The following is a 16,529-nucleotide window of genomic DNA, read 5'->3' on the forward strand; positions in this document are numbered from 1 at the left end:
GGAGTTGTGGTCTCTTCAGTGGTGAGAAGTACCGGCAGATACCATTAGGAAGGCATCTGTTTGGCCACAAATGCATTATGCAGCATTACAATGGCCCCAAACATACAGCCAAAATCATTAAGAGCTATCGTCAACATAAAGAAGAACAAGCAGTCCTGGAAGTGATGGTATTGCTCTCATAGAAACCCGATCTTAACATCATCGAGTCAGTCAGGGATTACATAAAGAGACAAAAGCAATTGAGGCTGCCTAAATCCACAAAAGAACTGTGTTCAGTACTCTATGATGTTTGGAAGTGTACCTAGAAGAATTGATGCTGTTTTGAAGGCAAAGGGGGGTCTCATCAAATATTGAATTGATTTAGATGTAATGCTCTTTACATTTTGTTAATTGATAAAAATACACTATAAACATTTAATTTTGTGAAATAATTTTTACTTTACAGCATTTTTTCACTCCAGCTTAAACTTTTACACAGTACTATATATATATATATATAATATATATATATATATATATATACATACAAAACATGGAAGGGGACTGCACTCTCAGACTGGACTGGGTACACATCCTATGACCCTGCAACATGCTCAGCCCTGGGTGCAAGGCCCATAGGGAAAATTACAAAATAAATTAATACAACACACAGAAAGTCCAGCACTCTCTTACAAGCTCTCAGCTAAGATTAAAAGCAAAACTGGAAGAATTAGTTACCTCATCTGGCCAAATGGGACAAGCCCGGGTACTATGTCAAGGTCTCTTCCAAAACCTTGTCCTATTTGGCCAGATGCGGTAACTAACTCTTCCAGTTTTGCTTTTAATCTTAGCTGAGAGCTTGTAAGAGAGTGCTGGACTTTCTCTCTGTGATATATATATATATATATATATATATATATATATATATATATATATATATATATATATATATATATATATATATATTGTAAAAGAGACTAACCTATTTTCAAAAAGAGGTCTTGTGTGAGCATATAATGACATAAGAAGCACTCTGTTGAATGAGGAGAGCCTGCTCATTCAAAGTAGGGGGTTACATTGCCTATGAATACAGTGATCCCTGGCACCATATGCATTTTGAACAGTATCAAACGGTGGGGTATCCCCTAACAATACATAGACAACGTGAAACCTTTATTTTAAAGCAGCAACCTTCATATTCCAAATGATTGGCTCTGTGTCTGCCCAGCTGCTAGCTAATTATTCTGTCACAATTTATTCTCTTTTGGGACAATTTTTGAAGAAACCTTTACACTTGCTTTACTTTATTAGTAAAGTGAGGTCCCACAATTTCAGGGTTTTCGTGTCTTTATAACTATCAAATGCAACCACTACCCTTATTTTCATGTTGTGTTGTTGAGGTTTATAGATCCATTTTCCCCCTGAAATTCTATATAGGTTGAATTTTGGTATTACAAATATAGATGATAGATTGATAGATATATAGATAGCTGGATAGATAGATAGATAGATAGATAGATAGATAGATAGATGATAGATAGACAGATAGATAGATAGATAGATAGATAGATAGATAGATAGATAGATGATAGATAGCTGGATAGATAGAGAGAGATAGATAGATGATAGATAGATAGATAGATAGATAGATAGATAGATAGATAGATAGATAGATAGATAGAAAGATAGATAGATAGATAGATAGATAGATAGATAGACGAATAGCTACAACAATAGATAGATAGATAGATAGATAGATAGATAGATAGATAGATAGATAGATAGATAGATGATAGATAGATAGATAGATAGATAGATAGATAGACGGATAACTAAAACAATAGAAAGATAGATAGATAGATATGTATCTATTTATTTGCTATGCTGATTGAGTTTTAGCAAGGGTGTGAGCATGCATATACTGTCAAAATGACTTAAGCCACGCCTATGGGAAATAATTTTGTTTAATTTTAAAATGTTTAATTTTAAAAATATTTTTATAGTTAGATATTTTAGACCATCTCACTTTCTGCATAATGTGTACGATAGAGAAAAGTAACACAAATTATACATGCTATATATTTTTTAATTATTGTTAATAAACAATACAGATATAACATTATAAATTTTAGTGTTTTAAGGAGGTGAAGTCATGATCTGGGACCATGAAATCTGTTTTTGAAATAGTTAGGAAATAACGTCATCTTTGCTCACGCGTTAACTTCGTTAGATGGAGGCTTTTTGTGCACGTCAGGTTGCACTCGTATTACAAGTGGTAAGTAAAAAGCTTGCCCGTGAGCAAAAAAACAATGCAAACAAAAAGTTGAACTTGAATATTGCCACCGTGTTACTGTATTCTTCCTTAGACTTCAATAGAGAGCGCAAACTGGTTAAAACCTAACACCCATACTCGCTCGCTAACCCGATCACGTTTATTCAAGTGCGCTAAAGCCGATATGAATAATAAATGTTTCACATAGACTAATATGTTATATTTATTCTTAAAGGGACATTGCGTGTCAAGCATAGTTAGATATTCTTAGTGCAGATATTCTCAGTGCACCAGGATTTTAGCAATTAACAACTGAGTTATTACAAGATGGCACCTTAGGCTCTCTGAGCAAGTGCTGTGTTTAAAATGGTGGTGCACGGTGCATATTTGAATACATTTTTTTTAAACAGTTATAGCTTTTATAAGAAGCATTTTTGCTAATACATGTTTATTACAAAAATGCTTCTATTCAAAAGTGAAAAACATCCATGTGGATTACAATTTTGTCTGGAATGTCCCTTTAAATACACATTTATATATATATATATATATATATATATATAAAAATATATCTGATGGTATATACATATGATATATGAATATCTATTTAAAAATACTTAGAACATATTCCCCTATATGAAGAACATTGCAATGGGAAATATGTACAGTACATACACAGTTTTTTATTTTTTTATTAGAACATTAGCGATTATACAGAAAAAATAAAAATAATATACAATACGTACTGTACAGAATCCACATATTTTAACATCTGCTAGGACTTCATATCATTGTTTACAACAATTCCTATATTTTCATCATATTTCAAACTAAAAATATGTCCTCATGCTTCTAAGTTATGTACAGCTCTTCAGCTCGCCTTCTTGCGTCTTACTTAGATTCTAGATAATACATCTGAGTAATAATCCAAACTACATCACATAAATTAAACATAATATTTCCATATACATAAAGTGACAGCAGGTAGGCTCTCTCAAAATTCTAATACAATTTATCTATATCTTTAATCCATTTCTCTCTCAAAATCAAACTATATTTGACTAGGACTTGCCCTCCTAATCCTGGAAAAAGTCCTCAAACTTAGCTGTAAATTATACCATACGGTAAATTGTAATTTGGCGTGGTAGCCGTTGCGAAGAAAAAAAAAAAAAAAAAGAAAAAAATATAACAACAGATAATCATCTGATAATAATCATCTCTCCCTCTCCCCTCAGTCATTTTAGTATATTCCAATTTTTAAATCCTCTGTAGTAGATGATCCACATATTTGCATGCAAGGAATGGAACTAAAAACTGTGCTTGAGTAGTTTTATCATATGTCTTTATAAAACTTTCCCATTTGTTACAATATCTCTTTATGCGCTGTTCAGATCCTATGGAGCAATCAAATTGTTCTATTACCGCTTGTTTCATCATTAAATTTATTAATTTTTATTATCGGTTATTTGTAGAGCGCCAACAGATTCCGCAGTGCTATAAACAAAGGGGAGTACAACAAAACAATTAAAGGGATCAGATGGGTAGAGGGCCCTGCCAAGAGTTGCACTGTTGTAATCCACTCTTAAGAAGGTGATCTACAAACAGCTTGACTCTTAGGCTTACATGCTAAGGGGGTCCAGGGGATAGCAATGTAGAAGTGGAACTGGTATAAAGTAAGGTTAGCATAGGTTGTATGCATCCTTGAACAGTAGAGTCTTTAGGGAGCGCTTGAAGCTATCAAAACTAGGGGAGAGTCTTGTGGGGCGAGGCAGAGAGTTCCACAAGATGTGAGCCAGTCTGGAGAAGTCCTGTAAACGGGAGTGAGATGAGATAACCAGAGAGGAGGAGAGTAGGAGGTCATGAGCAGAGCGAAGGGGACGGGAGGGAGAGTATCTGGAGACAAGGTCTGAGATATAGGGGGGAGCAGTGCAGTTGAGGGCTTTTTATGTCAGAGTGAGAATTTTGTCTTTGATCCTAGAGGCAAGAGGAAGCCAGTGAAGGGATTGGCAGAGAGGAGCAGCAGATGAAGAGCGACGTGTAAGGAAGATGAGTCTGGCAGAAGCATTCATTATGGATTGTAAGGGAGCTAGGCGGCAGGTGGGGAGACCAGAGAGGACAGAGTTGCAGTAATCAAGGCGGGAAAGAATGAGAGAGTGGATTAAAATCTTAGTTGCATCTTGTGTAAGGAAGTGTCTACTTTTGGAGATGTTTTTAAGGTGGAAGCGGCAGTCTTTAGCCAAGGACTGAATGTATTAAGTTATGTATTGAGGTTTTTTTTTATTTTTCCAAATTTTAAGAATCAGATAACGTCCACCTAAGATCGTACAGTTAATAAACCGTACATTCCATTGTCTACAGGTGTCAAAGTCAACCAGAAAGAAAGTATGTTTTTTCCTAAGTTTAAGTGGAACCTGTAATATTTTACTTAAAGGGACAGTTCACCCAAAAATGTTCTCCCCTTTAAATTATTCCCAATGATCCTCTTAACCTGCTAGAGTGTATTAAATTGGTTACAAGTAGCTCCTTTACTCCTATTTCAGCATTTGAAATAGCTGATTTAGCCTGTGGTATCGCCACCTATACTGAACAAATTAATACTGGGGAATAGGCTATTGAATAGCCTAAGTATACACAGCCAGCAGAAGAGATTACACTCTCAGTGGGATGCAGGATAATTAAGTAATAAAATGATCATTTTCCATTGTTCTCTCTATGTATTGAGCTTTGGTGTTCCAGCCAAATAAAAGATAAGGAAGCAAGTCTGTTTACACAAACTTAGAACATAATGAGATCTGATATCACCTTTAAGTTCAACCCATTGTAATAGGCTGTGGTTTCAAAGCACAAAATCAGCTACTTCATATACACAAATAAGCATGAAAATGCAATTTCTCAAATATTTTATACTCTGCAGGTGGTATAACAAGTCATTTAAAATACATTAATGGAAAAACAATTTTACAGTGTACTGTCCCTTTAACCGATAGCTTATCCTGCCCCAAAATTGCTGAATTTTGGGACAAGTCCAAAACATGTGGGTTATATCGGCACTAATATTTGCACATTGAGCACAACAGTGACCCAGATTTGGGAAACCATTTATTTAAAGTGGCAGGTGAAATATAACTCCTATTCAGTAATTTAAAATGACTTTCTCGCAAGCTCGCTGCCAATGTGGCGTTTTCTGCTTTCTGAATACTTCTAATAACATCTTCTTTATTTAAATTTTGCATCTCTGATGACCAAGATGAAACTATTCTTTGTAAATTATCCTCACCTGACTTCTCTAGTATCAGTTTGAGCCAGTATTTTAATGAGTGAATACCGTCAGAGTATAATATTATACCCAATTGTATACCCGAGTTTATCCATATATAGTTTGGTCTCCTAATTATTGAATTATACCAATGTCATATTTGTAAATACGAATAAAAATAGTTAGATAGAACAAGTTGTTGCTTAACATCTGCAAATGAGAGAATATTGGATCCTTCTGGATCTTTTAGTTGAAAAATATATTTTAAGCCTTTAACTGGTAAGTTCCTTGGGTGACAATGTAGAAGTGCTTGTAGAGAATATGGAAATACTATATGTTCCTCAGCAACTATGGATGCAATATACTTACCCTGAGTAAGCCAATCTAATGCCACTTTCCCAAGGCAGATATTATTATATATCTCTAGCGAGGGGAATGCGGGCCCTCCCATATACTTGGCCTGTATTAGCTTATTCAACGCTATTTTCCTGCGCCCTTTTCCCCATATAAACCATCTAAAAATGTTATGAATCTCTTCAATATCCATTTTTGGCATCAGAACCGGTATATTGTGCATAAGGTATAAGAATTTAGGAATTAATATCATCTTGATTAGATTAATTTTAGCGGTGAGGGATAACGGAAGTCTTGCCCAGCTTTCTAAGTCCCGCTTTACTTTACTAATTATAGGAATATAATTGATTTTGTACCAATATTTCGGGTCACTACATATATTTATACCCAAGTACGTAAATTGGGTTTTTATTTCTTTGAATGGAGTCAATATCTCCCTTTTAATACCTTGCAAAATCCAAAATAATTCAGACTTTAATGCATTAATCTAGTAACCAGAGATGGAACTGAATATGTGTACTAAATCTAATACCCTGGGGACTTCAAGTTTGATGTCTTTAATAAGTAAAAGCAGATCATCTGCATATAATAGAAGTGTAAATTTCTGGTTCCCTATACATATTCCCTCCAACATGTCTCTAAGCTTAATCGCTAGGGGCTCAATTGCCAAGTTAAAAAGGAGAGGCAAAATTGGGCAACCTTGACATGTCTCTTTTGCTAATTCAAAACTATTTTTCCTCATACCATTAATTAGTAGAGCCAATGATGATTTGCTATATATAGCTTTAATGCATTCTGGGAATTGATTCTTAATCCCAAAACTTTCTAAAGTAAAAAAAAAGATTGTCCCAAAGTATAGAATCGAATGCTTTTTGAGTATCGATTGATAATATAGCCGAATTTTGTAGTGACAGTTTCTCTCTCTCGTTTTTGGATAAATTTGCGCAGGCATCTAATATCAAAAAGACTTTCCGTAAATTAGCTGACGGATTACGATTGGGCATAAATCCGGTTTGATCTATATTTATTAAGGGATCAATAATTTTTTTAGTCTCTTAGCTAAGATGCTTGTAAATATTTTATAGTCGGCATTAAGTAGTGAAATAGGTCTATAAGAATCCATAGTTTCAGGGTTTTTCCCTTTCTTATGTATCAGTTATTAATGATTCTGCAAAGTATCTTGATGGAACTTTTCCTTTAATAAAATAGCTATTAAAGAGATCCATCAGAGTAGGAGCAATCTGTTCTTTCAGAATTTTATAAAATTCACCCGGCAGTAAATCCGGTCCTGCCGCGTGCTGTACCTCTGTAATAGAGATTGGAGTATTTAAAAATTGTAAACTTTAAATGAGGAAGAGAAATAAAGATTTCTTTGTTGTATCTTGGCAGGTTCTATTATATTTTTGTCACCCACTTTAATCCTTTTAATAAGGTTTTGTTTCTCCTTTATCTTGACACAGTTTACTAATAACTTGCCATTTTTGTCCCCAAACCTGTAATTTAAGTCTGTGAAATCTTGCTCTATATCTAAGATCTTTTATTTTAAAATATTTTTTATTATAACAAAATCAACTTACATATCAGTATTACAGACAATGATTGAGAATGTCAAATCAGTGTTTTTCAGTTGTATTCAATTTACAAAGTATAAATCCTGAGATGGTTTTTAACAAAATAAAAACAAGTTCTACATTATCTGCTGTGTGTTAAAAAAAAATTTTTTAGAGAAGAAAGAGAGGAAAAAAAAAAGGGGGAAAAAGGGAGAATCTCAAAATTGAGAAAAAAGAAAAGAAGAAAGAAAGGAAGGGAGGGGAGAGGGGAAGAAAAGAGAAAAATCCTCCCCCCCTCACACTACAAAACCATTTTAAACAAAAACAATAATCCTTCAGTCTGTTGCATTCAATGTTCATGCCTATGCCATATCAAAAGAGAATTTTTCACGTCGTTCATGAGGAGAAAGAGATAGCTCCACCACATTATTAGCAAAATGTATTATCGTTTGCTAAGTTTATAAACTTTTGTCCGTCTTAATCCTTTTGTTATTTATTACTAGGGAGTCAGGTCGCCCCGCATGTTTCTTACTTCCAAGGAGGATGAGTTAACTATTGTAGGGTGCATCATCCAATAGAACCATACCTTCTGAAATGTTTCGGTTGTCCCCAAAATTACTGCAGCTGTCTCATGTAGAGAGTAGGTCAGCCTAAATTTATCTGTAACTTCCTGCCATGTCGGGGGTCTCTCCCTCCAAAATCTAGCAATTACTGTTCTAGTTATTGTGCAGAGAATTTTTATGAAAGTATTGATGTGTTTATGAAATCTTGGGGAGGGGGCGTTGAGAAGCCCTTGTTCCATAGTCAGTGTAATCTGTTCTTCTAGCAGCACACTCAGGTATGATGAAAGATTAGACCATATCTGTGCTACCCCAGGGCATGTCCACCACATATGGTTATATGACCCTTCTGTATTACACCCTCTGTAACAGTGTTTACTCTGTCCTTCCCCAAAGTGAAATGTTCTGGTTGGTGTTAGGTACCATCTAAAAATGGTTTTAATACTATTCTCCCTGAGATCTGCATTCAAAAGACCTCTATTTGCTGAATGTAACAGTTCCCACCATTCGTGGATTTCCAGTGTTGTGTTAGTTTCTAACTCCCATTTAAGCATTATGGAGGATTTGTCAGTACTATATGTTGTCTGTAGCATTATGTAAATCTGCGAAATTGCCTGTTTCGGTCTGATGTGCGTACTACAAAGTTTCTCCAAGGAGGTGCTTGGTTGTTTAGGAATTTTGGGTATAATTTTATTTAAAGCCGATTGCAATTGAAGATAAAGGTACCACGGTAATGGGATCGGGGATAAAGTCGTCTGTACTTGAGTAAAGGAAAGAATTTTACCCTGATTTATCAAATCACCCACTCGGTAAAAACCTTTGTTTTCCCATATATCCAGTTGTTTCCTATATTCTGCAGGAACCAGATATTTAATTGGCATTTTAGCCGAAAATTCTGGGAATATACTTTTATTTTTGGTCCTTGTGTTCCAGTGAAGTGCAGAAAAGTTGGTGGGTTGGGAGTAAGTCTGTGTCTTGGTGTTAAAGAGGGCCCTATCCCAGATGAGATCCTCTGGAGAGTTTAATCCTCCAAGATCTGCTTCTAGTTTGGGCCAGATCACATCTCTTCTCATCGCACCCAGTAGCATATGTTGAGCTAGCCTGGCAGCATCGTAGTAATCTAATATATTGGGAACCCCCACACCTCCCAGCTGACGATGTTTAGCAAGTGTATGAAAGGAAATTCTTGAATGCTTTTTCCCATTTATAAAATGTGTAATTTCCGATTGCATGGTTTTAATGTCTTTTTTGGGTACTCCTATGGGCAAAGTTCGGAATAGGTATAGGAGTCTTGGGAGTAGGTTCATTTTAATGACTGACATTCTGCCATACCATGAAAACTGGAAATGTTTCCATCTATTAATATCTTTGTTCAGCTCTTTGTATAGGGGAAGGTAGTTAGCCTTATACAGGTCGTCATAATGAGTCGTCAAATTGACTCCCAAGTACCTTATGTGGGATTTAACCCAAGCAAAGGTGAAATTTATTTCTATTAGTTTTTGTGTGTGGGAAGGTAATGCTATCGGTAAGGCTTCGCTCTTATCTAAGTTAATTTTGTAACCCGATATGGCAGAAAACCGGTCAAGAATCTCATATAAATATGTAAGGGAGGTCAGGGGTTTAGTTAATGTCAATAACACGTCGTCTGCGAAGAGAGATATTTTGTAATCGTTGTCTTTAATTCTGAGTCCTGTAATATTGGGAGATTTCCTAATTAACGATGCCAACGGTTCTATGCAGATAGCAAATAGTAAGGGGGATAGTGGGCATCCCTGTCTTGTACCGTTTTTGATGTCTATCGGTTGGGACTGGTACCCCATGGATCTAATCACAGCTGTGGGTGTTGAATAAATGTTTTGCAATGCTTCTATGAAGGGTCCCCAAAAGCCCATAGCCTCCAGAACTGCAAACATATATGACCAATCAATTCTGTCAAACGCCTTCTCCGCATCCAAAGAAAGAATCAGAGAAGGCGTTTGAGTTTTATCCAAGTGGGACATAATTGCTATCGTGCGTCTAATGTTATCCGGCGCCTCCCTACCCACCACAAACCCCACTTGATCCCTATGTATCAGTTCCGGTAGGATTTTCTTTAGCCTATTGGCCAGTATTTTAGTAAAGATTTTCAAATCCTGATCTATCAGGGAAATAGGTCTATAACTGGCGCACCATTTTGTGTTTTTCCCAGGTTTAGGGATCACCACAATCCTGGTTCCCAGAAGATCTTTAGGTATTTCATGTCCCTGCATCACATAATTAGAGAACTTCACTAGGTGGGGAATCAAAGAATGTTTAAATAATTTATAATATTCCCCCGGGAAACCGTCAGGTCCCGGGGCTTTGCCTGGTTTCAACTCTTTTATGGCCTGTTGGACTTCATTACTGGTTATATCTTGGTTAAGAGCTTCCCTATCTACATCTGATAAAAATGGTAGACTTGCTTCCTCCAGGAATTCTGTCCTCAAGGAATCAGTCTTCTCTGAATGGATGACAGTGGTCCTGTCATATAGATTGCGATAGTATTGCGCAAAGCATTCTACTATCTCATGTGGATTGCTAGTTAATGTACCATCAGATTGTTGGAGTTGGGCAATTGTGGATGACCTTATTTTCTCTCTTATTTTGTTTGCCATATATCGGTCTGGTTTATTTGTGTATATATAATAGTTTGCTTTCAATCTAAATGTCGTTCTGAGTGCCTGATCATTTAATATGTTAGCCAATTTTGTGCGGGTCTCCCGTATTTTTTTCAATGTTGCATCTGACCGTGTAATTTTATGTTGTGTTTCTAGTGTTTCTATTTCCTCCTGTAAGGTCTTTCTTTGTGAATTTAATTGTTTGAGATACGTGGATTTTTCTTTAATTAGCAAACCTCTCAGAAAAGTTTTATGGGCTGCCCAGGTGTAGATGGGATTGCTGGTAGAACCCGTGTTAATATTCCAATAGTGTGCCATTTGTTGTGTTATATTATTTTTGATTGTGGGATCCTTTAAACAAATCGGATCAAATGTCCATGATCTGGATCTCCCCGTATTTTGTAAATTGCCTAGATGTAGCTGAGTTATTGAATGATCTGACCATACACAGACATGGATATTGGCTGCAGTCAGAGCAGGTTGTAGTGTTTGACTAATATAAATGTAGTCCAGTTTAGTATACGTTTTATGGGCTGCTGAAAAAAATGTAGTATCTGTAGTGTCACCATATAAGGTCGCCCATGTATCTATAAGTGTATGCGCCAGTAGGTGTTCTTGAATATTTTTAAATATCTTATGTAAATTAGTCTGTTTACGTGTCAGTTGCTGGGAATGTTTCCTAGAATGTGCTGCCATATCAATATTAAAATCTCCTGCTAGGATGATCCTAATTTGGGACCACCCCGTCAGTAGATGTGAGATCTGTCGAAAAAACCTGTCTTGTCGTTCATTTGGGGCATATACATTGCAAAACAATATCTCTGTGCCCTGAATCGTGCCCCTTACTAACAAAAATCGGCCCTCCTTATCTGCTATTGTTTCTGTGTGGTTAAAGTAAAGAGAGGAATGTATTAATATTGATACCCCTCTTTTCTTGGAGTCAGTCGTGGCATGGTAGTGTTGTTTAAAATCTTTAGTCCAGTACTTGGGAATCTGTCCTTTCGGGAAGTGCGTCTCTTGAAGAAAAAGTACCTTCGCCCTAAGGGATCTATACTGTGTGAGTGCTGTTCTACGTTTTACATCAGAGTTAAGACCTCTGACATTGTGTGATATTAGATTGAGTGTCCAGGGATCCATTTATACCAATGTGAAAATGTGCTTATATTTTCAAAGTGTTTCCATATTACCGTCACCCAAGCATAATTTCTACCCGTCTCCCATCTAGAATTGTTGAAACCATTTCGCCTAGATCGATGGTATGTGGTGGAGCTCTTATTTTCTCTTCTCCTCCTCTGGCATGGCACTTTTGCATAATCTAGACATACAGAAACAGTTAATGACCATGAAAGCAAAACAAATGACCATGAAGTCAAAACATTTCTACTGCAAGAATTATTCCATACAAAATTATTTAAACTAATTAAAACATGAACAGAATAACTCATAACCTTTTGGTTGGTTATATATAGGAGCTAAGAGTACGTAAAGGCTATGTTATATTAATAAACTCAAAAGAGTAAACCTGAGAGAAAAAAAAAAAAAATTGGGGAAAGGGAAAGAAAAAATAGGGGGGGAGGTATGACAAGAAAAAAAAAGAAAATCCAAAAACTAGATTAAACTCTGGTTGGGCGTCTAAACGCTCCTAGAGTCACTCCACATATTAATCTCTGAAAATAAATATCATACTTGAGTGTTTCTGTCCTATGGGAATAGATAGAACAGGGAGTGACTGGTTGGTAAGCCTTTGCTGACTTGAGCAATGTGTGAGTATCTTACGCTGTTCTAGGGGATGTGACTGTGTGTTCCTTAATTAGTGCTGACCTATTCTCTGCTCATCAATTTATTAACTGGCTTCTACTCTATATTATCAATCTTAATGTTTATGGAAGAGCGTTTCATTGGATTTGTGAAGACATTTTCCCTTGTAATCTAAGCCCCCTAATTTCACACATTATGACCCATACAAGGAACAGCTGCAAAAGTATACTTATCAACATTGTATTATAGATGTCCCTCTTGAGCATCCAATCCCTTCTTTGTCAGGGAGTTTGAATAATGTCTGGAAAAAAAAAAGTTCCAAAATAAACACTTTATTTCAAGTTTTCAACTTTTTCTTGGAGGGGACTTTGGTCCAATTCTGCTTCTTTGATCTTCCTGTCGATGCTTTGGGGAGTATTTCAGTCTCTCTAGAGGGGCCCGTAGGGAACTTGGGAGGGTCTAGTCCAAGATATCTGCAAATTTCCGGTGTATCAGCTGCTTCTTTGATGGTAAAGACCTTGTTGTCATGCTGAATGTGCAAGGCGAATGGGAATCCCCACCTGTAGGTAATTTGGTTCTTACGTAGAAGGGCTGTTAGGGGTCTCAGAGTCCATCTTTTTTGCAGGGTTTGCACACATAGATCTTGATATATCTGTATCACCGAACCCTGAAATTTGTATGTGGGATTACTTCTTGCTGCTGATAAAATGGTTTCCCTATCTGGGTATCGCAACATCCTCACAATCTCTGGGAGGTGCGTCTCCTCTGGGCTTAGCTCTTAATGCCCTGTGTGCTCTTTCTATAGGGAATTTTTTGTCACCTGGAGCGTCTGTAATATTGTGAAACAGTCGTGATAAATATTCATTTAATTCTATGTTACTTATTGATTCAGGAATTCCTTTCAGTCGCAAGTTGCATCGTCGACTCCTGTTCTCTAAATCTTCCATTTTGTCCTCCATATCAGAGAGCAGTTGCTGCTGTGACAAAACCTGATGTGACAGTTGTGATATTTCTTCCGCCATGGAGGTTTCAGTGTCTTCTAGAGAGGCTACCCTTGTGCCAAGTTCTGATACATCCTGTTTAATTTGTTCAAGACTGCTAGTCACTGTATTCTGAAGGTTGTCAAACTTTTCCCAAAGCTTTTCAAAATTTAATGCAATGTCCTGTTTAGAGACTAGTGACTGCAAGTCTGCTTTGGTAACTGGAGTAAGGTCTTGGGGGGTATTCTGTGGTGTTGCAGAAATACTTTGATCTTCCTCCATTGAAAGATTATGACTGTCCAAGGTTTTGTCTCCCTTATTGGATTTAAAGAAAATAGATTGTTGCGTATTTTTAGTTGATGTAGGAGGTTTTTGCTGTCTCCTTATCGACATCTTGAGTTTTACTATTAGGTCAGGGAGTGCTAATGGTGTTGTAATCTTGTTAGTAGAACAAATCTTAGATCACCACAGGCCCCTCCACCAAAAGGGAGATTTACTAAGTTTGGTGTCCCTAGTATGTCATGCGGCTTACACACTTCTGCAAAAGTATCTCAATTTATAAGATGTTACTGATTTAGCGTTAACGTATTTGTCAGCCTTTATGTTTGTTTCATAATAGAGGTTCCGGTATCTCCTATTCACCTTCAATCAGGCCTATATATCTTTAAGAAGTAGTAGTAAAGGTGTTAGTTCCTGGGTCAATTAGTTATCCCATACAGGTTTAGTTGGACATGTCTTTCCAGGCTGTTATATTTAACCTCAGGCCCTGTGCTCTGTGACCCTGTTTCTATGATGTGTTTTTTGAGATCCACGTGTGTGCCGTGTTATACACGCAGCTTCATATGATATTTACCCAGTGCTTGTGTGCGGCTTCTGGTATTAGCACGGTCTCCTTCAGTTCTGCTTCTTTTCTAGCCATCCCACATAATCTTATAATCCCAGGTCGGTCCGGCCATCCTCCGTGAAAGGGATCTGAGCCCGGTCTTTGCAGCCGAGATCCAAGATGGCGGATAGCGGGGTTTTCCCCGAGTCTTTTATTTAGCTTTGTCCGTGTTGCGGTGACCCATCCGTCTCCTCCAGGTTACCAAAAGTGTCTGCATAGGTTAGCAATATTCCCTATCGGTGTTTCTTTGGTGTCCCATAGTCAGAAAACACCTTCATTGTGTTGAGTGACTCGGAGCTGCTCTTTTACACACCTTCCTCCATGCGGCTCCAGACTCCGCCCCCATCTAAGATCTTTTATAGTGTTTTTCTGTTCTGTTACTATTTCCCATTCTGCTCTTGCTTTGGTTTATCTATCCCAGGTCTCTTTGTTGGGTGCACTAATATACGTGTTTTATCTATTTTTTAAATACCTTGAGCATTCCACTTCTTTTCTGTTTGCCTCTTTCCTGTGATTCACGGAATACCTTCTGATGTCCCCCCTTAACACCGCTTTGGCAGATTCCCAGAAAATGTCCTCTTTATTTATATATGACTTGTTATCTTATATGCCATTTATGATTAAGCCAATTCTTAAATTTAAGATTAGTTGCGAGATATCTAGAAAGTTATAACTTCTTGTTATATAATTTTTTCCCTTTCCCCCAGTATACTTTGAGTGAGATTATAGTGTGTCTGATAGTGTAAAATTGCCTATCTCAGCTTCCGGGCTTAGACCAAGCACTGCTCCTGAGACTAGAAAAAGGTCAAGTCTAGAAAATGAATTATATTTCTTAGATTCGCAAGTAAATGCTCTTATATTGGGGTTGTATAATCGCCAGACATCGGTTAATTTTAGATCTTTACAAAGCTTCTTAAGTGGTTTGCTAATTGTCTTATTCCCTCTGTCCATATTAACAGTTCGTAATCAGTACATACACAGTTAAACACTTTATTAAATATGAATATTGCATAAATATTTTTTATGTATTCAGCAAAGGGTTCCAATGCACTTATTAATTTGTCTATATATGTATACATATGCATTTAGGTGTTTATATGTGTATATATGTCTGTAAACAGTTACAGAGAAAAACTACACAGAAGGCATACGGTATTATTTTTGTGAATTTTGTTCAGTCCTTAGTCTGCGATCTAGCAATCAAACAGTCCCAGTCCTCAGGGTAGTACACATAAATGAACAACAAATGGTGTGGTTGGAGTCTGTCTTACCGCGTCCGGTCCACGGGTGTGACTGTGGTGCCCCGTCGTCAGGCTGATATCGGACCAAATTGCTTTACGCCTGAGACCTCCTCCGATCAGATGGTATCCAGGGTCTCCGGGCTTCCGCGTAGCAAACACACCCTCCTCAGACGCGTGCAGTTGCTCAGGCCCTGCTCAACATAGGACCAATCCGGATTGAAGAAGGGAGGAGACACACAACTCAATTGGTGTCTGCGTCCGTGCTCACTGTGGGGAATCCTGTAATAGCTGCACAAATGAAGAGTCAGGAGCACCGGTAGATGAAAAAAGTAGCTTTTATTCACTCATAAATAGCTACAAAATAAAAGTTCCAATGCTTGCTTGCTTGTTTTGATAAATTCTGTGTGTTCAGAATTTAAGGGCTTGACAGCAGCTGGTTGGTAAGTTGGAGAAGGAAAAAACAGCTGACATGTTTCGGCTTTGCAGCCGTACTCTTAGCTGATAAAAGTTTTAAAACCAAGCGCCCTTTTTCTAGGGCGTACCTTTCTCCAATTGGCCAAACAGTACACCTATCAAAATATCATTTTAACTCATGAACGAATCAATGCATAAGTGTGTCAAAAAACAATTTACAGGCACAAATCTTTTAACATTTAATTACACTGTTGCTTGCTGCTAATCTCAAAAATAAAAAATGAAAAATGATTATAAATAAGATATAGAAGTGTACTCTATCGCTTGATTTCAAAAAAACATAACCCTTATCCTTTTAAACTCAGTCTAAACTTGTTTGCTAACAGTGTTTTTGCCATTTCTGCCTCTGACTTATTAATACTGATTGTTTACTTATTTACATAATACCCTTACTGTTTAGATCCTGAAATGGAATTAACTATACAGGATTCTACTACTGGTCCAATCAATAAACAGTTTGACAAAGGTTCACTCTTCATCACAGACTATTCTATGGAATATGGTGAAGTTTGTGGAATCATCAAGAAACATTTTAATATGCTTTCTGCTGATGATGATCTGATGGATATTGCTAAAACAGGCTGTC

This window comes from Bombina bombina, chromosome 5, assembly GCF_027579735.1.
Source record: "Bombina bombina isolate aBomBom1 chromosome 5, aBomBom1.pri, whole genome shotgun sequence".
In the NCBI taxonomy this organism is placed as follows: Eukaryota; Metazoa; Chordata; class Amphibia; order Anura; family Bombinatoridae; genus Bombina; species Bombina bombina.